Below are 21,900 nucleotides of genomic sequence, written 5' to 3'. Positions count from 1 at the left end.
GCAACTTCCTAATAGCAAATTTTAATGATTTGCTATTAGGAAATCGCAAACTGTGATGTACACCAGTGTGTTTGACACTGTTAGCGATTCGCAGTGGGTCCCAAAAGGACCTGTCTCATCAATATTCATGAGTCAGGTCGCAATTTTGTGCAACCTACATTCACAGGATTGGCGGCCTGCTGGAGTCAGCAGACCACGATGTCTGTGGTTGCTTTTTAAATAAAGTACTATTTTTTTTTGTAATGCAGCCCGTTTTCCTTAAAGGAAAACGGGGTGCATTTCAAAAATAAAAATGAAAAGCTACCTGTTCATATTTTAAGAGTAGCCAGTGGTCCGGGGCACCACTGTGTGCTCTTAACAAATGTTGGTTCCCACATTCACAAAGGGGAAGAGGTCACGTGGGGACCTCTTCCTGTTTGCGAATGGGTTACCACCAACTTGAAGTTGGTGGTAACTGCAAATGTTTTGCGACTGCATTCCCAGTCGCAAAACATTCCTACATACCAGTGCGACTCGCTATTAGGAAGGGACATCCTTGGCACGCCCCTTCCTAATAGTGACTGGCAATCCCAATGAGCAATTCAGTTATAGCTCACCAAATTGCAAATAGGGCTTTGTAAATTTAAAAATGCTTTTTTCAGGTCGTAAACCGCCTGATAAAAACTTCATACATCTGGCCCATTGTCCCTACTGCTGTCTAAGGAATATTAATGGAACCTGCCTCCATCAAATCGCACACTTATTCACCCATGGGTACATTAATGAAAACACTTTTTTGATCATTCAGCCATCCACTCACCCATTCATATATACATAGAACACTACATCATCCACCCGATTATGGACTCATTTTCACATCCATCCGTACACACCCAAACTTCAAATCAACAAAAAACAAGTTTCACCTAGAAAATATCCTGAGACGCTACAATTAAAAACATATGTGCGTCTTTGAAGCAACAATTACCAAGCTGTAATTATGGACTATCTGAGACCTGGACTAAGGCTCTAAATAGGACGGTTATCACTGATTGGTTATTGCAAAGTTGTACACTAAAGTGCATAAATCTACAAGCTGCTAATCTACTATTGCAGCAATATACAACATTACACTAGTTCTGTTTGACACCCAAGTAGGTTACACACATGGAACACAAACATAACTCGAATTGTCCTAGATGCTCGATTGAAGCTGCAGACAAGACCCAAGTTTGACACATGCACAGTGCTCACACAGTTTCGTCTAGTGCTAGGTAATGGCGCAATTCTTAGCACAGCATTCATACTTCTGGGGTTGGATATGGGCAGTGGTGGCCAACATCAATCAGGGTGGCAGGGCGGGCAGGGGCGAGGGATTGGATGTAAAAAATATTAAATAAAACTTACCTTATCACCTACGCATCTCTCTCTGCGTCAGGACTCCGCTGGCGCTGAACAGGAAGCAAGAAGCACCCAGTCTCCCCCGACTAATTACAATGCTGCAATGCAGCTTTGTGATTGGTAAGCACTCAGGCTCCTCTGGCCAATCACAACGCTGCAATCCAGAGGGCCGGCCAAACAGTAATTGTGCACTTGGAGTGGGCAAACCACTCCTCCCCTACCTCAGAGAAGCCCCCCCACAGCTGCATAGCAGAACAGAAACATAAAATGATAATAACTCTGTTATTATCATTTTATGTTTCCTTTATTGACACTCCTTAAAAGCAGTGGGGCAACGCTCCTCCGCCTTAGCGGAGGAGCCGCCACTGGATATGGGTGTCAATATAACGCCTTCCTGCATCGGTACATGTTTTGTTGCCAAAGTTGTTGCCAAGATCACCAGTTCTGGATTACCAATTAGGCAAAGCAGGCACCGGCACATGGGCCCCAATCCTTTTAGGTGCCCCGTGACAACAGATCAAAACAATATTGATGTGATTTTGAAAGAAAATTACAATCCAGCTTCCTTAAATATTGTTTCCAGAAAATAGAAAAAAATGAATCAACTCAAAGAAACGAAAACTTTACATTAAAGACTCTATAGAGAAAATACTGTATTAATGTAATGCACTCATTAACAACTTAAAGCACATAAACCAGAGACATCAGATCCACATAACAGTTTGTCTCTTAAAAGGTCGCGTTCTGGTAGCTGTCAGTTTGTAAAAAAGAATCCGATGTATTGGGTATTAGGAGATCATTTGCGAGGGGGCCCCTGAAATTTCGACGCCTAAGGGCCACCACAGGGTTTGATCCGGCACTGAAGATCACGATTGCTCGACAATGGAGAGAAAGGTACACAGCAGATGTAGGAGAGTAGGATCTGCACTTATGTTGCCCCCATTTTTTTTCTGATGTTTACACTTGTTTCTGGCTATAGTCTGGCTGGGTCCCTGCTAATCAGGGCCCCAGCCTCTCTGTTCTCTCTAAACAACTTGGAGTGCATATTAGATGCACTAGTGATTGGATACTGCGGTACCTTATGAGCCCCTAGTATATGGTACCTTAGGTACCAAGGGCATAGGCACTTCACAGGCCTACCAGGGGCTGAAGCATGTATTATGCCACCCCTGGGAAGCAGACTCAATCTGACACCACAGGCCTGCTACTGCAGCCTGGGTGAGGTAGTGTTAGCACTCCTCACTGAGGTATAGGTTCCCTATATCTCACCTTACACACACATGCAAACCTATCAGTCACCCCTAAGGCAGGCCCTATCAATCCTGAGGGCAGGGTGCTTGGTTTCCATGTGAGGGGGTGCCTCTGCCTGAGCAGGGCCCCTCTGCAGCTGGCAGAGTCTATTCTCTGTGGCTGTTTGTGGATGCGGTTAAACCATATACTCTTAAGTGCATTATAACCTCACGGAAAATGCTCACTCTGGGATGGCTGCGTCGTGTTTGGTGTCAAACGCTTTGGAATCATCCCCCCACACCAGTAACTGGTGTGGGAGTATGGTCCCACCCTTCTAGAGGGATAGACATGTACCTACTGTGGAAACACAGTAGAATCCTGAAAGAGCCCTGGCATCACAAAATGGATGCCACCAGCACAGACACTGGGCTGCCCTCTTGCTGCTGATCGAAACTCACAGTGGAGGAAGCCCAACAATAGGCATCCTGTCACAGGGAGGTGTCACCACCTTCCAGACAGGATTTAGTGTATTGGGTCGGGTGGGTGCACTCCTAGAGTGCTTTGAAGTCCTGCACTGGGGGAGCCGTAGGCTCCTCTATGCATATGCCAGCTCAAACCGGTTCAGGGGCTACCAGCCCCTGCTCTGGCGCGAAACTGGACAAAGGGAAGTGGGTGTAGCCACCCACTCCCCTGACCCTCCCATTGGAGTGGTCATAGAGCTAGTCCCTCCCTTCCTTGTAGTATAAGTTAGGAAACCCTTGCCATTGCAAACTAGATATCCCTGGATGATGCTCTGAAGAAGAATCCTGGACCTTCGACGTTCCACTACCTCTGGAAGACTGAAGAATCTCTCTTGGAGTCAAGGAGTGACTCCCCTGCTTGGCAGGCACCAAAACTTTGCATCAACAGTCACAAACTTTCCCACTCCCGCCGGAGTCCGAAGTCCCTGCAGCCCCGGAAGTAGATTTCCTGACTTCTCAACGGCTATTGTTAGTCCCCAGCGAAGCTGAGGAGAGTGGACCCCACGAGTGACGAGGAACAGCAATACCTGGGTACCGTGCACTATTGTCGAGTGCAACCCCTTCATGACATTCTAAGAACTTGTGCTTTGGACCACATGTGGCCCAGGCCTCCAGCAGGATTTACCTCGAAAATCAGAGGCCTACCTCATCCCGAGTGACCGTGGGCTCCTGTGAAGTGAATCCTCACGAGGCGTCTTCGCAATCCCTTGCCGGTTAGCTTGTGGGTCCCCTGAAGACTTTTCTACAGAACCAAAGAGCTCCCCTGGTTGCTCCCGGCCTGTCCTGACTTACCCTTGCTGGGTGAGTCCCTCAGACCTTGCTGGTCTGCACCGCTGACTTTCTTCACTTTCCACAAGACTTGCTGTTGCCAAGGCTTATTGGCTCCAATCTGGTTGCCGACACCTTAGTAAGCTGCAGACTTTGTGGGACACTCCGAATCCAGCTCCTGGTCATCGTCGACGCCTCTTGGAGCTCGTGGCTGAAGAGTCAAGACACCCGTGATCACCTGAAATCACCCGACTTCTGTGGGCATCCAGCTTCCTGGCCCCGGGTCACTGGCAAGTGGCTTTGAACACTGTCTCCACTGCTTTCAGGTCTTCTTTCTTCAGAATCCAGCCTTGGATTCCACCGGACACTTCTCCTGTCTTGACAAGCAGCAAGTCTTCTTTGGCTCCCATTGAAAACGACGCCTCGACCCGACACCAAAAGACACCTATGCACCCGGCTTCCCTGGGTGAGGTAACTCAAGTACTCCGGTGCTCCTGTGTGTGTTGGCCCTAGAACTACTTACCCTGTAAGTGGCTTGCTTGTAGACTCTCCCGAAGTATCCTAAAACTTTGAAATTCCAACCGCGACTTGCTCCATTGAAGTCTATTGGTATCCGCGGCTGTGTTCTCACACTGCATGCGTCTCCCGTGGGTCCTTTACTTACCTGCCTTGGGTGGATTAGTGAGGCCCCAGCGCATCTGAAGACCTTAGGCCTTCTCCATTCTCAAGTTGTTCTTCTTATACCTCTTTTTTAGTATATGGTCTGGTACGCCCCTAGGGCCCCAGCCATATAAGTGCTTAATTTGTTGTGAAATGTTGTTTTGTGCATATGTCCTTGACTTCTAATCTAATAAAGAGATTAGTAGAGTGTGTCTAGTAATAAATACATATACATTGTATATATATATACACTTGTGTGGTGTCCTTTCATTTAGTGATTCAAGAGATTATAAGGTAAAACAAGCTGATTTACATTCCTCTGAGACTTAGCCTGAAGGCTGCTCTCCACAGCTACCACTAGGATAGCTTTCTTTAAAAGGTTGTCTTAAACCTATCTACCATAAGAGTCGAATTGGACTGGTGCAAGGTGGCCACTATAACTAGCGACCAGCATATGCCAGGCCAACTTCTCACAGCAGAATATTCAAATTTGTAGCACCAGATGCATTCCATATTTGAAATTGATGCTACTATACATAAAATAAAAGGTAGAACTAAAAGAAATTTGGGGTTGGAAGTAAGGGGTAAACTTTTATGATGTTTGGATTGTGGTACACTATGTCTATATTATTTTGATGCGCTAATAAGTAGCGATGGAATAACTAAGAATCTGTTTGCACTCTTTAAAATGTTCTTTATTGTAAGTTTACTTTCCTATGAATCTTTATAAAAAAAGATAAAAAAGAACCAGATACCAGTGATAATGTTTCGATCAGCCATAGCATGTTTCATTTCTGATCAGGGCGCAGAGACCTTGTTGCAAGCACCACACACACCCTCACATACCCCAGCTCAGAAGAAATGATAACATCTCGCATTTTGACACTGCATAGAGTGAACATCTGATTAAGAGTAGGCATAGTAAACAAAAATCGATTCACCAAGGAAACGTGATAAGATAGAAGGGAAGTGAAAACAGATGGGTATATCTGTCGGAGGGGTTGTGCCTAGTAACTACCAATCCTCTGCGTATATGCTATGAAAATTAAAAGTACATTTGCTTAATTTGCGACGCAGCTGTGAGATCGGGAACCTCAAAGAGGGTGGATAGTGGTAGGAGGCCGAGGGGTACACGGAAAGTTGTGACTCACAGGAGAAGTATGAAAGGCAAAAAAGGGAGGTCGCCTTGCTATTGTACACACAAACGAAGCCTCGCGTGGGGGACATTTTGTTCACCTCTGGAGATCACATGTGGATCAGTGTGTCCTGTGCTCGAGGCCACATGCGGGATATTGTTTCCGGTTCCGGAGTTCATGTGTGTCCTGTCATCAGGCTTCATCTCGAGTAATGTGTGCAGATCTGGAGGCCCGTTATGGGGTATAGCGCCCTGTTCTCAAGGGCACGTGGGAGTATTGTGTTCTGTTCTTCAGCCACATCTGATGTACAGCTGCTGACTCTGGAGGCCACACCTCAAGCTTTTCGCAGTTAGAGATAACTCGTCTTGAATATTTATTGTGGTGAGTTCTGCATAGCACATCTGGAGCATTGTGTCCTTTTGTACATCCAAAACAAACAACTGATGGACAGAATGCACAACAATGTCATACATTCACCCCAGTACAAAGATCTGGGCCTAAATCCATCGTTTTTTTTGCTCACCATGCCATTCCAGTTTGGACCCATGCAAATCAGTCTTGACCCTGTGCCTCATGGGAACAGTCCAGCCTGAACTGCCAAGCCAGGTCCTCCCTGGACTGGAAACAAGCATCCTAGGACTGGTTTCGGGGTTTCACCCCTCTTCAGCCAGGATAGCTTGATTCCAGTGGCATAGAGAGCACGGGACCTACGTCTGGCCATACTCGTCCCACTCGGGGTGACAAATGCAAAAACAACAGTTGATGGATAAAATGCACAACAAGAGCATTTTTTACATGCCACATCTGAGGAAATGTCCACATTACTAGACACCACATATGGAGTATGTTGTCAACGTATGGATGCCTGCATCTGGGATGCTATTTCCAGCTCTGAATTCCACATCTGGTGAAGTGTGCTCTTTTCTGGTGCCACATATACAGTATAGTGTTATGCCTGGATGCCGGTATCTGGGACTGTGCTTTCCCACTTGTGACTGCCACATCTGGGGTTTTAAGTGCTTTTCAGATGCCTTCCACATCTGGAGTATGTTGCTAAGGTATGGACGCCTGCATCTGCGATGTGGTTCGCAGCTCTGAATGCCACATCTGGGTTATTGTGTCATTTCCCAGGTGCCACACCCGGAGCATGTTGCCCAGGTCTTTATGCCCACATTTGGTATATTGCTTCTAGTTCTGATGCCACATCGGCAGTCTATTGTCCATGCCTGCAGGCCCGCCTCTATCAAGATTGTTTTTAAAGTTGTGAATACCACATCTGGGGCGCTTTGTGCCTTTCACAAGCCACACCTGGGGCATGTCGCCCAGGTGTGGATGCCCGCATCAGGGATGTTGTATCCAGCTCCGAACACCACATTTGTGGCACTGTTTATTTTTCCAAATGACGCACCTGCAGTATAATGTTCAGGTCTAGGGGCGATCCCCGGAGTATTGTGCGCTCCTTGCCCCATCCATGTGGCTGCAGGAAGTTTCCTCTTGCAACACTTGAAAGAGAGGGGCCGGGTGAGGCAGGGGAGGGAAGTGAGAAAAGCAGAAACCAACACAGGGTGTTGGCTGAGCTCTCAAACAGGAAAATCAACCTGGGAGACCTACCTCGGGAGAGCGGACTCTGAGATCGGAAATGCTGGAGGACCCCCGGGAGCTTGGGAAGCAGGAACCCTGTAAAGGTAACATCCAGGGGCGCGCGAGGGAGCACGAGGCGGACACTGATTGGCGCAGGGGGACACACCGCATGGGCTGGTGACGCAAAGGCAGGGTCGCAATGGGTTCTTTCCTGCACTGGGCACTGAGGGGCCAGGGCAGAGGTGGGGCAGGCACATGCGGGGGAGGGGTGAGGGGGTTAGTGATCCCTTAAGGAGTTGTGCGCCTTACCAGTGAACCACTCGGTGTCAGCAAGCGCTTATCAAGTATGGCCGGATTTAGGGCGCCAGAGGCTGCGGTTTTCCCCTCAGGTTGCCTGCGGTGAGCCCGGAGACGTTGTGGCAAAAGGAGGGGGGGGGGGGTCGCTTCTCCCTTCTTACCGAGGGGTAGTTCACCCCACATTCAGACCCGCAGCTACCGAGGCTGAGGGAGGCGGTGGTTTAAGCGCGTACCCAAGTGGAAACATGAGACAGCCCGGTCAAAGCTCGGCTCAGCTACCGACGCGCCGTGTGGCTGTGGCAAGCCGTACATTTGCCTGCCCGCAGTCCAGCCCTACAGAGCTGCTCAGTGACAGTCCCCGTGGGTGATATACTTCACAGAAAAACAGAAGTGCCGGCAGTTGTCATAGTTACCTATTCTTTGTGATATGATTGATGTTGCAACCCAAACAAATGATGACCTGATTGTTATTTTTTAAATGATACTTAAAAAAAAAATGAAAGAAAATACTTATAATTAGTTACGTTCCCCAGCTCTTTCTCATGAAACCCCATTAAAACGAACGTTTCTCACCGGATTGCCGTCTCCTGTCCTGTAAAACGTAATCGGTAATGTGTGATGTCTTACGTACAGAAATGGGGAATAATGTTTGTTTTTGTGTTAACAATCTGAATTGCCATATTTTCCACGTGTGTCTGATTTAGTAGACAGCGAAGCAATATCTCTCAAAAGGAAAGCGTTTTGTTTTAAGTTGTGTTGGCCACACCTGGACTCACATGTCCCGGTCTGGGGCCATGTCCCGGTCTGGGGCCACATCTGGACTAAAATGTCAATTTCTGAAGGGATTTTTTTTTTACTTTACTGCCCACTTGTGGAGTTTTGTGTTCAGGTCTGCGTGCCACGTCTGGAACATTGTGCCTCGTTCTGCAGGCTGCATCCGGAGTACTGTGCCCGGTTCTAGAGCCAGTGGTTGAAGTGGGCAGGATCGGGAGGGCACTTTTTAAATTTAATAGATTTCGTTCCCCTACTTTTTTATTTTAAAAAGCGTCCCAGGACGGCGGAAATAACCAAGGCCTATAGATAAGGCTCGGCCCTCTGGGAGCAGGGGGAGTGGGCAGAGAAGGAAAAGGACTTTGTCCTTTCCTTCTTGCCCAGAGAAGACAAGGACAGTGCCACTGCCCCCTCTCTCTTTCTTCCTCTTATTCCCTCTCTCTCTCTCTGCCTCTCTCCTCAGTTGTAGGACTTCACGAAATGTCTCTTACCCACTAGTTTCTCTCCTTTCCTTCATTCGCTCCCCTGTGAAATGGATGCAAAAAACGAAAGAAATGTCTTTTTCTGACATTTTTCTATTTCAAAGAGCAGCTTCGGGACGGAGAGAAAGAAAGGTTCAAAATACGAAACATAAATAAATGACTAAATAAAGCAAAACACGATGGTCGTAAATTGGCCAGATTGATTTTATTCACACCCAATCACATTAGCGCAACTTTACAGAGTTTGCCAGTGAAGCGCTATTTTCTTTTTGTCATCTTTCTTTGAACAGCATTGTTTTCCCCTGGTGGGGAAGTGCACCATTCCTGGAGGTACTGCAATACCTGCTTGATGCATAGAGTGAAAAACGTGTAATGTGATCCTTATCAACTGTTTTCCTTATTTTAGTTTATTAAAATGTGTACCATGGCTCTGTGTTTACGGATGTGGTCTTTTTAAACCTTACTGCTTACGTTTTGTAAGGATATAAGCAATGGACATTGAAGTGGGATTTCCAGGCACTGTAGTCATGTTCTTAACTTTTCAGGCAAAAACACTCATTGATTTCCGAATAATGAGTGTAAAAGTTTTAAGGTAACTATGTTGTTCCTGCTAGCATTTCACACGCTTTACTTAATCTTGCATTCCCTATGAGTGTTTGCTTTTTACAGGATGTTGTAACTTTCAGGCAGAATATTACTCTCGTCTAGTGCATAATTTAAATTAAGTCGCATCCAGGTGTTTATAGCGGGGCGCAATTGGGATGTAGTTGAAGGCCATGCGAGTTTCTCTCAGTGGGGCAGTATGGTTTTCAGTGGGGGGAGGATGTGACACTATGGCCAGAGGTGCCACATTTGGAACCGGCGAACCAGGTCCAGCCTTCATGACCAGTCCACCAGACCACTCTCCTGAGGGAGCACCTTCCCATGCTAGACCTTAGAAGCCCCCGCTAGACCTTAGAAGCCCTGGTGTCTTCGCTCCGGCAGGTGGACCCTAGCTGTGGCAAGTGTGGTTTACCCTTGAAGGTCTCTCTGCCACAATTCATACTAAAGTTCACCTACAGTCTTGCGGGCAGGCCTACGAAGCAGCACAACCTAGAGCAACAGTGACTGTCACCGCTGTCACTGGACCCTTGACCCAGTCCGCCTCACCCATTGGTACCTCCATTGGCCTCGTTTCAGCAGTAGTAGTGCAACTCACCAGGGATTGGCAATGCAGGATTTGCACACACACCAAACTAAGTTTGCAAGCTTCACTGTGTCTCTGCTTCCTGCACAAGCACTTTTATCATGTGCTGCCTGCTTTGGGGCTACTGGAATAATGAAGCAATAGGGGACAAAATTATGTTGCAGTGTTGACTAAATTATGCAGCAAAAAAAAAAGGCTGCAGCATAATGCGGTTCATTTTCCGATACTTTATTATTTTGACATTTGTACACATACTAACAGTCCCTGCAAAGATTTTGCCTTGTTACTACCAGTATAACATACACATGCAGGAATGAGAAAGATAACCAGTCAACGTTTGCAAAGGGCTCTCCACTTCAGAGCAACACAAGTCAGATTTTTTAGTAACTTTTGATCCTTTTGAGCTACAATTTTTTAGTTATAATCGTCAGATTATGCGGCAGATGATGTATTATCTGGCAAACATAGCAGAGCCATAATTATGTGGAAAACATTTGCAAACTAGGATAGTTTGCCATTCATGTTTGAACTGCTCTTGCCGAAAAAGGGAGGAGAAGTGCTGATAACAGAAACTTCATAGTTCGGAGACAAATGTCTTGTGATTCCACTTTTAAGCATGTTTGGGACATTCTGTGATTGGAAACTTATCCCACTTTGTGAAAGTATTTTAGTGTCAATAACTCATATTGAACCTTAAATATGTGAATCCATTGGTTGGATTAAGTAACATAATAAGCTGCAACTGATCAGTGAAATGCCAAACAAATACAAATACAAAATATTGGGATGTTTTGCTCTTTCTGGCCACACCTCTGACCCGGCCCACTGACCCAATCCTCGGGTTATTACCGTCTTTTGATTTTCCGCCCACAGTTCCCCTTCTTTTTCCCCCCACTTCGACCACTGTAGAGCCCAAATCCAGAGGGTTGTGGCAAGTTTTGAAGGTCGAATTTGGAAATTGTTTCTTGTTCTGTCAACTCTGGAGAGGTGTGTCATGTTTTTGAGGCAGAATTTTGATATTTTTCTAGATCTGTTTATTTATTTGGCAGTTTTACATAGAGCAAACAAGACGCAATGGTTCCCAGAGTGCTTTCTTATGTTTTGTTGAGTTTGGTTACACTTTCTGAACATGCAGGTTACATGCAAGCAAGACTTGTCTCGTTCTTATACTCCGAGGCCATGGGATCAGTGACAGAATATCAGAAACACAAATATTGTGTGGACAGAATATCGTGTCAAAAATATCATGTACAAGAATATTGAGAAGGTACGTGCAAATAGGTAAGTTTAATTTTAGTATTCTTATCACCATATCTACGTACCTTGAAGATATATATATCGACAAGGTACATATATGTGGAGTTATATAGAAAAACTTTACTTACCCTTAGAAAATGACCTACACAATATTCTTGTTTTCGATATTTGTGACACGATATTCTGTCCCACAATATTTGTGTTTCCGATATTTTGTTCAAATACAGAGGCCATGTTAGTACAAGCAATTACTTTACAGACGAAGAAATAAAGTACAGCTATTTCAGCAATATAAAGTCATAACTAAAGACGAGAAGACTGATTTCTATACAGAAAAAATTAAAATGGCATAAAACTTGTCCAGAGAGCTTTTTAAGACAGTACAGGAGCTCTCTTGTCCATCCTCTAGTAACATTTTGATTCCAAGTCAATTACTCTGCAACTACTTTGCCAATTTTTAAAAAATAAGGTTGAGATAGTATATAGGATTTTGATGCTGCTACAAACACCATTACCCCCTATGTAGAGAAGGACCTCTTAGAGTTAGAGACAAATCATCTGAAGTTCCTCAATTTCCCATCTCTCATTACTGAGAGCGTGTCAGATCTAATAAAGCAGACTAAATCAGGCGCTCCATCGGACCCTTGTCTGCCTAAAATTCTTCAGGAGATTGTAGGCACAGTGACTCTTCCGCTTACTATGCTATTAAATATAATTATCAACACGGGCATCCTCCCGTTAGAGTGGAAAAAGCTTCTATAGCTAAAAAAAACCCTTGCTGGACCCAAAAGAAGAAAAGAACTATCACCCCATCTCATGGCTCCCCTTACCTGCAAAAATGTTAAAGAAAAACCTGAACATTGCTCTTTTGGAATATCTAGATCAGAACGAGTTGCTGGGCGGAGCCCAGTTTGGCCTCTGTAAGGCTCACGGTACAGAGACAGCACTGGTAGCGGCCACAGAGGAGATACGTAACATCATGGACAATGGATGTAAGGCTTCAGTGGTCCTACTAGACCTATCTGCAGCCTTTGACACGGTGAGCCACTCTGTCCTAAAGCAAAGATGAGTGGAGATAGGCATCGGCGGGCCAGCATATAATCTCTTGTGCCCCTTCCTTACAGGAAGAGAGCAATTGGTCTTGTTTGGCGATTTCCTCTCCAATCCTTTCTCCTCGCCTTGTGGTGTCCTGCAAGGGCCATCACTCAGCCCAATTCTATTTAATATTTGCATGGCTCCCCTTGAAAAGCTTATAAGAGCCTTTGACTTCTCAACCATCTCCTATGTCGATGCCGCACAAATAGTAGTGTCTATCACTAGCAGCCTTGAGGAGGTGGCGCATCAGTTTAATAACTGTATGCGAGCGGTGGTTAGCTAGATGGGCAGTCACTGGCTCAAACTGAACTCGTAATAAACCGAGGTGCTCCTCTTCGGCAGGTACACCTCTTTCTGGAGCAATTCCTGGTGGCTTCAGACCTTGGGTGCTCTTTTCCACACCAGGAACCTTGAGGTAATCTTTGACTCCAAACTCACTTTCACTGAACAGACTAACAAGCTTATCTCCACCTGTTTTTTCCAGCTAAAAACTTTGAGGAAAATTCTGTCCTTTCTTCCACTCGAACTTTACAAAACAGTCATCATCTCTCTGGCCTTATCAAGTCTAGATGACTGCAACGTCCATGAATTGGGCACGCAGCAAGGTTCTCTTAAGAAATTGCAGAGGGCTGAACGCTGCTGCAACGTTCATTAAAAACATCAGGAAATATTATCTAGGTCCAAAGGCTTTTGAGGAGCTTCATTGGCTTCTGATAAACAAGAGAGTGGCTTTCAAAGTGCTGTGTAGAGCACACAAAGTGCTCCATCTAACTGGCCCTGATTACCTTAAGAACAGATTCTCCTGGTACTACCCAAGACAATGCCTTCGGTCGGCAACTTTAAAAACAGTGACGTTTCCCAGAATTCATATGGGTAAATATCGTTTACAACAAATTTTTTACAACGCGGACTTTGACCTCGCATACCTTTTCTCCGCATAGTGCACCTACCCTGCATACCATTACTCCGCATGTTTTTACACCGCATGTGCATTAATCACGCAAAGGTATGTATGGTAAATGCACATATGTTGTAAAAAAAAAGAATTTGGGCGATCAATGTTGTTGTAAGGAAACAGGCTTTTCCGTTTCCTCACATCCACGTGCACCGCTCCTCACAGAAAGACGACGTGATGCAGGAAGCAGAAGGAGAGAGAAACCACGAGGAGAGAGAGGTAAGGGGGAATGGGCCTGGGGTGGGCGTTAATTTTGAAGGGATTAGGGTAGTGTTAGTGTAGTGTAGGGTAGTGTTTGTGTAGTGTAGGGTAGTGTTTTAGGGTTTAGGGTAGTGTTAGTGTAGGGTAGTGTATGTGTAGTGTAGGGTAGTGTTTTAGGGTTTAGGATAGTGTTGTGGTGTTGGTGTAGTGTAGAGTAGTGTGTGTGTAGTGTAGGGTAGTTTTTTAGGGTTTAGGGTAGTGTTTGTGTAGTGTAGGGTAGTGTTTGTGTAGTGTAGGGTAGTGGTATAGGGTAGTGTTTTAGGATTTAGGGTAGTGTTTATGTAGTGTAGGCTAGTGTTTGTGTAGTGTAGGGTAGTGTTTTAGGGTTTAGGGTAGTGTTTGTGTAGTGTAGGCTAGTGTTTGTGTAGTGTAGGGTAGTGTTTTAGGGTTTAGGGTAGTGTTTGTGTAGTGTAGGCTAGTGTTTGTGTAGTGTAGGGTAGTGTTTTAGGGTTTAGGGTAGTGTTAGTGTAGGGTAGTGTATGTGTAGTGTAGGGTAGTGTTTTAGGGTTTAGGATAGTGTTGTGGTGTTGGTGTAGTGTAGAGTAGTGTGTGTGTAGTGTAGGGTAGTTTTTTAGGGTTTAGGGTAGTGTTTGTGTAGTGTAGGGTAGTGTTTGTGTAGTGTAGGGTAGTGGTATAGGGTAGTGTTTTAGGATTTAGGGTAGTGTTTGTGTAGTGTAGGCTAGTGTTTGTGTAGTGTAGGGTAGTGTTTTAGGGTTTAGGGTAGTGTTTGTGTAGTGTAGGCTAGTGTTTGTGTAGTGTAGGGTAGTGTTTTAGGGTTTAGGGTAGTGTTTGTGTAGTGTAGGGTAGTGGTATAGGGTAGTGTTTTAGGATTTAGGGTAGTGTTTGTGTAGTGTAGGCTAGTGTTTGTGTAGTGTAGGGTAGTGTTTTAGGGTTTAGGGTAGTGTTTGTGTAGTGTAGGCTAGTGTTTGTGTAGTGTAGGGTAGTGTTTTAGGGTTTAGGGTAGTGTTTGTGTAGTGTAGGGTAGTGTTTGTGTAGTGTAGGGTAGTGTTTTAGGGTAGTGTTGTGGTGTTGGTGTAGTGTAGGGTAGTGTTTGTGTAGTGTAGGATAGTGTTTTAGGGTTTAGGGTAGTGTTGTGGTGTTGGTGTAGTGTAGGGTAGTGTTTGTGTAGTGTAGGTTAGTGGTTTCTGCAGGGTACTCTCACTTACCTTTAAAACTTTTACTTGGAGTATAACTTTACCACGCATGCCTTTGCGTTGTAATGGAATGCGTGGTAAAAGTATAGTCGTGGTAAAAGTTTGCATTGCCATAAATTGCGGGGTGATTGAATTTGCATGGTAAAAATGTCGTGGTTTGGTATGCGGAGTGATTGTTAGCGAAGTAACGTCATATATTCATCCATATGGCCTCGTGGTGTGGCAGAAGCTTTGTATATTCCACCTGCGCACTTTGGGATCAGCTACCTTGGCACCTCAAATGCCAGTTGAATTCGATGATGTTCAGAAAGCATCTCAAACATGGCTACTCCCACTCCCTATGTAGTGTTGGGTTCTCATTTTTCACTGGGAGCACTTCTCTCCTTTGGTTGACTCTAGCCCCACGACGCTCTCAGGCATATGTCGTGCTTTATAAATATAAATATCAAATGCACCACCTACTTCGTGGCCCTACTCTGCCCGAGGGTTGGCAGTGCATAGACATACAGAGGGCCAATTAGAGCTTGGTGGATGCAGGCGACCCGCCAGAGATTGCCGCATTCATGTCTGCCGTAGTCAGAGAGAATTGTGCCAAGTTCTTAATAGAACATCCCCGAGACTGGTTTCAGCTCGAGAGGCTGCGCCAGGAGGGCTGGCTGTCAAAGTATCAAAGTTAATAATATCGACCTGCACAGAGTTCGACTGCAGACTATCAGCTATCATCAGGGTAAGCATTGATCGGGAAGTATCGATTCTTTACTCAACAGTCGACATAGGCACAGCTCAATATTTAAAAAACACTCAATAGTTTGTTACCACAATCTGGGAGGGTGTTGGGAGTGGTTATCTGCTCTGCCTTTGCATAAGAAGTTAGTCGAGCTTTAGCTGAGTCAGTCACTCTTCCCAGACTAGCGCCTGAGGCTGGAAATGAGATGAAGCAACTAGTTCAGGCGGATGAGAAGGAAGGCCCAGTACAGGAATGTTTACATTATGTACATATTGAGATTTATTGTCTATGTGGCTTCTGGAGCAGATATTACGTTTATGGATCCCTGCAGCGGTGCGCCAATGGACTGCAATATACAGAAGAGTTGAGCATACTGGCTTACTACTACAAGTACTGTCCGTTGATCCGCTAAAGTAACTCCTGGGGGTAGTACTTCTGCTGCACAGATGTATGTGTAGCCTTAAGGTCACAAGCTGAAGCCTTAGTAAAACAAGCACAGTATGTGTGCCAGATGCAGCTGTGATCTTTGTATGACCTTCAGGATATGTGGTAAGTGGACTGGAGATAGATAGATCCCTGGGTTAATGTGCCCTCTCCAGGATCTCGTTAAGTCACATGTTCTTGTACTGTTGAGATACCTCAAGGAGTCGGTCTGTCCGCAGCAGAGATGTGTGTGTGTTACCTGTAAATCACATGTTCCTACCCTAGTAATAAAGGTTTGGGTACTAATGTACCCGCCACATTGATCTACGTGAAACCTGCCCTTTATAGGCTCCAATCTGGTAAAAGGGTTGAGTGGACTACTGTACCATCTGTTGCCCTCTTTATGTAACCAGCAAGAACATTTTGGACAAAATTCCGAAGACCAAAGTATTGAATGGTAAGTGCATACAGAGAAAGCATCCTTTTTACCATTCCTAACTCCACATCTACATACCTAGAGGGCATAATAATAATAATAATAATTCATATTTGTAAAGTGCGAACATATCACCCCCTTAAGGGTTCAAGGCGCTGGTGGCTGTCGGGGAGACTAAGTGAGCTATTGCCCAGAGTCACATGACGCTGAGCTGAGCTGCCACCGGGTATCGAACCATGAACCTGTGCTCTGGAGTGAGCCACTCTGGCCACTGCACCACATGCCTCCCATACATCATCAAGGTATATACATGTGGGGTAAGGTATAGATAACGTATACTTAAACGTTTTGATATTTTGGATTCAATATTTTGTGCTCGATATTTGTATACCTCGATATTCTAGCTTTGATATTCAGGAGACAAACCATAAATTATATACTCTAAATCCCAGTGAGATTAAACACTGACCATACAGATCTGCACAGGGCACAGGTTCCAACCCTTGCAAAATAGCTCAATGGGTTAAGTGCAAGCTGCAGATTTTGTGTGCTATTTGGGACAGTTCACTTCAACCATATATCCTTCCAAAGTTAATATAATTAGAAGTGTTAAGTCAGGAAATGGCAATACCTAATATTATAAACACAAGAGGCAATTCAGTTTGTGGTGTGCACTATGCCAATTGTTAATGGCGGTGATAGCACTGCCATGAGAAATGAAATAGGACCTCCATGTCTGACTGTATATTTCAGTGCCTAGATCCTGCATTGTTTTGTTCTCATTACCATATCCTTCAAAGCGTCGTCATGCACTAGAATAGGACAGTTTTCAAAACACCCTGCTAACTCCTAGATTAGGGGGGTGGGCAATAAAGAGAAGAGTCTCTGACCAAGTGCATTCTGTGATTTGGAGTCCTGTCAGATTTTCAAACAGGGCAGCGAGGTTATGTGTCCTATATTCCATTATTATTATTAAAAGTATTCATGTAGTGCAAAGTGTTATCTAGAAAGGCATTCTGGTGCCAAGTTTTCAGAACTTTCCTCAAAGCAGAGGTAACTGATGGAGTGGAGCGAGATTGGCAGGCTGTACCAAAGACTGGCAGCCTGCACAGAAAAGGCTCTGCCACCAGCCTGAGCTTTCTTAAGTTTGGGAACTTCAGAAAATTAGCATTAGCTGAACACAAACATCTAGGCAGAATGTAGCGTTGTTGTTTTTGCCAAAATGGGTGAGGCCCGATGTGATGAAAAACTCTGTGCACTATGAACAGCAATTTAAATTATTGGATTCTCTTGGCTACAGGGAGCCAATGAAGAGAACCCAGAGCAGCTGAGGGAGAGGAGGGGAGTGGCAAAGAGAGTGCAGCCTGTATACGATGCAGGCAATGATTAAGATAGCCCGGTGCTACGGTCATCGTACAAGTAGATGTACTGATGTACTGTAGTGCTTCTTAACTACTTGCAGAATTGTATATAAACCTCATTTTTTCCACCCTTGGCTCATACTGTGGTCTCCCTCCCTGTCCTCCGTTCTTTTGTGATTTACCTCCCCTCGCTAAATTGTTTCCTCCTCAAAAATACCCTCCAGTTGAGACATTGTTTTTTGTTGCATATTACGCCCGGTCTCATCTGGGTTTACGGGCGATACTCCTGTGTATTGTTACTTGGACCACAAGAAGGCAGGAACGGGTTGGCAATAAAGGTAATATTTTCTGAAGCGCCCTTATTGGACCAAAGCAGATGGAGAAAAGTCTATTAACATGATTAGAGAGAGATAAATCATTATCCATGTAGACTCCTACATTTTGAGCTGTTGTCACAGTAATCGGTTGAGTTCTCCTCTGGTGACCAAAAGTCCCCTGCAAAGGACACCGAAAGGACCCAGAACAGCAACTCATAGCCTCGGTCTTATAACCGTGAAATTTAAGAGAGTTAGCTCTGAGCCACTGCGAGATATCAAGAATGCAATCATGAAAATAGGCCATTAGGGAGCTAGAGGTGCAGTTCAATGCATGTCCAGCGTAAGAATTAACTGTGTTTCATCTGCATAGTTCACAAACTGGGCTTAAAGAAGAGCCTCATGGGACTCAATGCTCTAAAGCTCTGAAGGAGGAGTGAAAAGGGGTAGATGGACTGCTTGCGTCCTTCTTTCCAAAAATGATGCCAGCAACTGCAGAGCGCTTCCCTTGACTCTTATCTCAGCCAGCCTCGCAATCAAGATGTCATGATTGACAGTGTCAAATGCAGTGGGCGGGTCAAAGAGACCAAGCAATCGCCTAGCAGTAAGCGAAGTGAGTGAAAGAGAAATTGGAAAAAGATAAATATAGATAAGCTGGGACATACCTTGCAGGCAGCGAAGACACAGCTGCCAGAGGATCCCAATAGAGACTCCTCCTGGTTCAACTCGGGTATTACAGCCACCCTAGAAACAGGGGCGCCACTTAGGTCAGTCACCTCCGCGGTAACTTCACTGCCCACCCCCTGGTTCTCAGCTGAACTAAAAATGTAAAAGAGCAGATGCAAAAGGTTAGAGCACTGCTGGAGAAAGGACTACAATCCCGTTGCAAAGGATACTTATAAGAAGGCACTGAAGGAATTACACAAGTCAATGCGGAGGGCAAGGAGAGAATACCACATAGAGAGTTCAGGAAACTCGGCAAAATAAATCTTTAAGATTGTCAGTTCTTTTCCAACCCTACAGCATCGGAGGGTATCATCCACCCACCCCCGCTACCTTTGTGCAAGCCTGTCAGACTTCTTCGAGGAAAAAATTCAAAACTTGTATTCCTTATTCCCGGTTAGGGCAAAGGCTGTGTGTGACTATACGGCATCCTAGTACTTATAACACCTTGAGCCCCTTCACTGTGTTTTGCCCTATCACAGCACAGGAATCTCTGGCTGAACTGCAGAGATGCAAGTCAGGTTCCCCTGGAGATCCTTGCCCCCCACAGATTTTTAGATCAACCCTGTGTTGAACCATATTTGGAATTCCTCGCTGAAAGAGAGCATCTTTCCAGCTACTTGGAAACAGGCATTCCTACTTCCACTGTTGAAGAAGCCTAATGCTGACCCAGCTGTGCTAAGTAACTTTCAACCAATTTCCCGGCGCCCAGAAAAATGCTGTAGAAGATGGCTCAGCGACAGCTAGCTGATTTCATCGAGGCTAATGGCCTCCTTCATGATACCCAATCTGGTTTTCACACTGGATACAGTACAGAGACAGCCCCGGTTGAAGTGGCTGAGTCTGTGAGGATGGTCTGTTGATGGAGGTGCATCAGCAATGATAGTACTGTTAGACCTATCGGCAGCATTCGACACAGTCTCAAACTCAATCTTACTTCAAAGATTAAATCAGCCCGGCTCTCTCCTGGATATGATTGTATCTTGAGGATCGTTCACAACAGGTTTTCTTACGATCATTTCAATCTACTCAAAAACCTTTAGTGTGCGGAGTGCCTCAGGGCTCTGCTGTGAGTCCGTTGCCTTTTAATATCTATTTGTCACCACTGTCTGCACTCATTGCAGCAGGTGGGGTGAAGGCTGTTTCCTACTCAAACGGTACCCATCTGATGTTCTCTTTTAAAAAACATTCTGCTGATGCCTTCCATTATTTCAAGGAATGTCTGACAAATATCTCAAGCTGGATGCATAATAATGGCTTGAAATTAAATGCAGAGAAGATGGAGGTCCTGTTTTTTGGTCAGTCACCTGCTCCTGCACCGTGTGGCCTCTGGTGGCCCACAGACATGGAACCGCCACAGATTCCAATAGAGTCAGCTAAAAATCTTGGTATTAATTGGGAAATTGACTTATTCTTTACAACACAAGTAAATCAGAGTTTGCCAACATGCTTTGGGTGGTTGCGTTGCATAAGGAAGTCCTCCATTTGCTTCCAGAGGAGAGCCGCATGATAATAGTCCATGCGCTGGTGACTTCTCAGTTGGACTACGCCAACAACTTGTATCTGGGGCTACCAACCTACCTGATACATAGACTACAGATGGTTCAGAATGCTGCAGCGAGGCTGATTTGCCGGATCCCTTTCCGGCAGCAAATATCCCCCCACCTGAGACACCTACATTGTCTCCTAGTGGCTAAGAGGATTGAATTCAAGGTGCTGACCTTTGCTTTCCGAGCAATGGGTGATAGTGGCCCGGGCTATCTCAAGCGTCGGTTTAGCCCATATCAACAGGACTGCTTTGTGCCCCGCGGTATGCTAAAGCCCAAAAAGGGGGTAGATCCTTCTCGGTAAGGACTGCAAGACTGTGGAACTCTCTGCCAGCATGCTTGTGTCAACTTGAATCGGAACACGAGTTCAGGAAGGTCTTAAAAACATGTCTTTTTAAGCAGGGATAATATCTGTCTGTTGTGAGGTTGCTGATGTAGTCTGTGTAGCGCCGGGAAACATCTGTTTGAGGTAGCTGTGCACTTTATAAATGTTTTTATTATTATTATTAAGTAGTATTAACACTACCTGATGACACTTATCCGCTGCGATACACAGAGCATACATTGCCGTATCCAGAGCCGCTTCCGTTCCATGGAGGAGACGAAACTAAAACTGGGACTTATCTAATAAAGTATATTCCACCAGAAATCCTGAAGGTCTCGTATTTACAAAAACGGAATGTGCCAAGAGTTACTGAGCACTGACAGATCTGCAGAAGGCTTTTTTTTTTAAAGAGGAAGCACTATGCCTTTTTCTACTCTGGGGGCACAGTTGCTGTCTCCAGTGACTGGTTACATATGGCTGCTAGAGGTGGAGCAAGATGGTCAGATAGCAGTTTCCATACTCTGGGAGGTAGTGAGTCCAATAGTGAACCAGATCCAATAAAACTAGCAATGTTAAGAAGCTCAATTATGGATACTTAACCTAGGTCATCTAAGAACACTGGAGAATATCATACGTTTAAAGAAACCAAACCGGTATCCAATGCTAAGAGAGGAGCTGATGCTTAATATGACATATTTCATAGAGATGTGAAGGTTGCTAGAATATCTTTGATCCTAGTCTTAAAATAGGCTGACAAATCGCCACAAAGCGATTAAGTTGGAGTATCCTGATGCAGCACACAAGAAGGATTAGACGGTGTGTGTGATGGAAAAGATGTTCTTGGCCACATTAGCAGCTGACAGAATTAAGACATGGTCACCTATTGCCAGTGGCTAATTTGTAAAAGAATAAGTGCTGACAGATGTTGGGTTTGCTAAATATCAAGGCTGCGTACTCTTAATTCCACCGGCTGCCTCTTTCATCCACCACCAGACACTCCCTACAGAGGTCACTCCTCTGTTAGGGTGGAGAAGCGTCGCTCCACTGCTGAGAGCCATCAAAATCAAGCATAATAAATAAAATGATAACAAAACAATTTTATTTTTTGTTCTGCATGCTTCCAGCCAAGCCAACTGTGCATCTGAGCCAGTGTTATGCGGGACAGGGTCATCCTGACGGACAGCAGCTGCAGCAGGGAGAAGGAGTGGTGGTCCCTGCAAGTGCGCATGCCGGTTTGGCCAGCTGTCTTAGGATGGCCAAACCGATGTGCACTTAGATTTCTCCCACCCGGGGTGTGTTGCACAGCCGGG

At 45.2% G+C, this 21,900-nt stretch overlaps 1 protein-coding gene across 2 annotated transcripts in view; it reads left to right on the top strand.

Annotated features, from left to right (window-relative positions):
- Positions 1-21,900, top strand: part of LOC146811367 (adenosine receptor A2b-like) — a 99,164-nt gene that overhangs the window by 53,860 nt on the left and 23,404 nt on the right. The window contains exon 1 of one of the 2 annotated variants that reach the window (XM_085618482.1): positions 7,233-7,380. The exons of the other annotated variant lie outside the window; for it this stretch is intronic. The gene's annotated coding sequence lies outside the window, so the exon portion shown is untranslated. Of the gene's footprint in view, positions 1-7,232; positions 7,381-21,900 lie in introns of those variants that run through there. 2 annotated transcript variants of the gene reach the window in all.

The sequence above is a fragment of the Triturus cristatus genome, chromosome 7, assembly GCF_964204655.1.
Source record: "Triturus cristatus chromosome 7, aTriCri1.1, whole genome shotgun sequence".
In the NCBI taxonomy this organism is placed as follows: Eukaryota; Metazoa; Chordata; class Amphibia; order Caudata; family Salamandridae; genus Triturus; species Triturus cristatus.
This window is presented reverse-complemented; position numbering and strand designations above follow the sequence as displayed.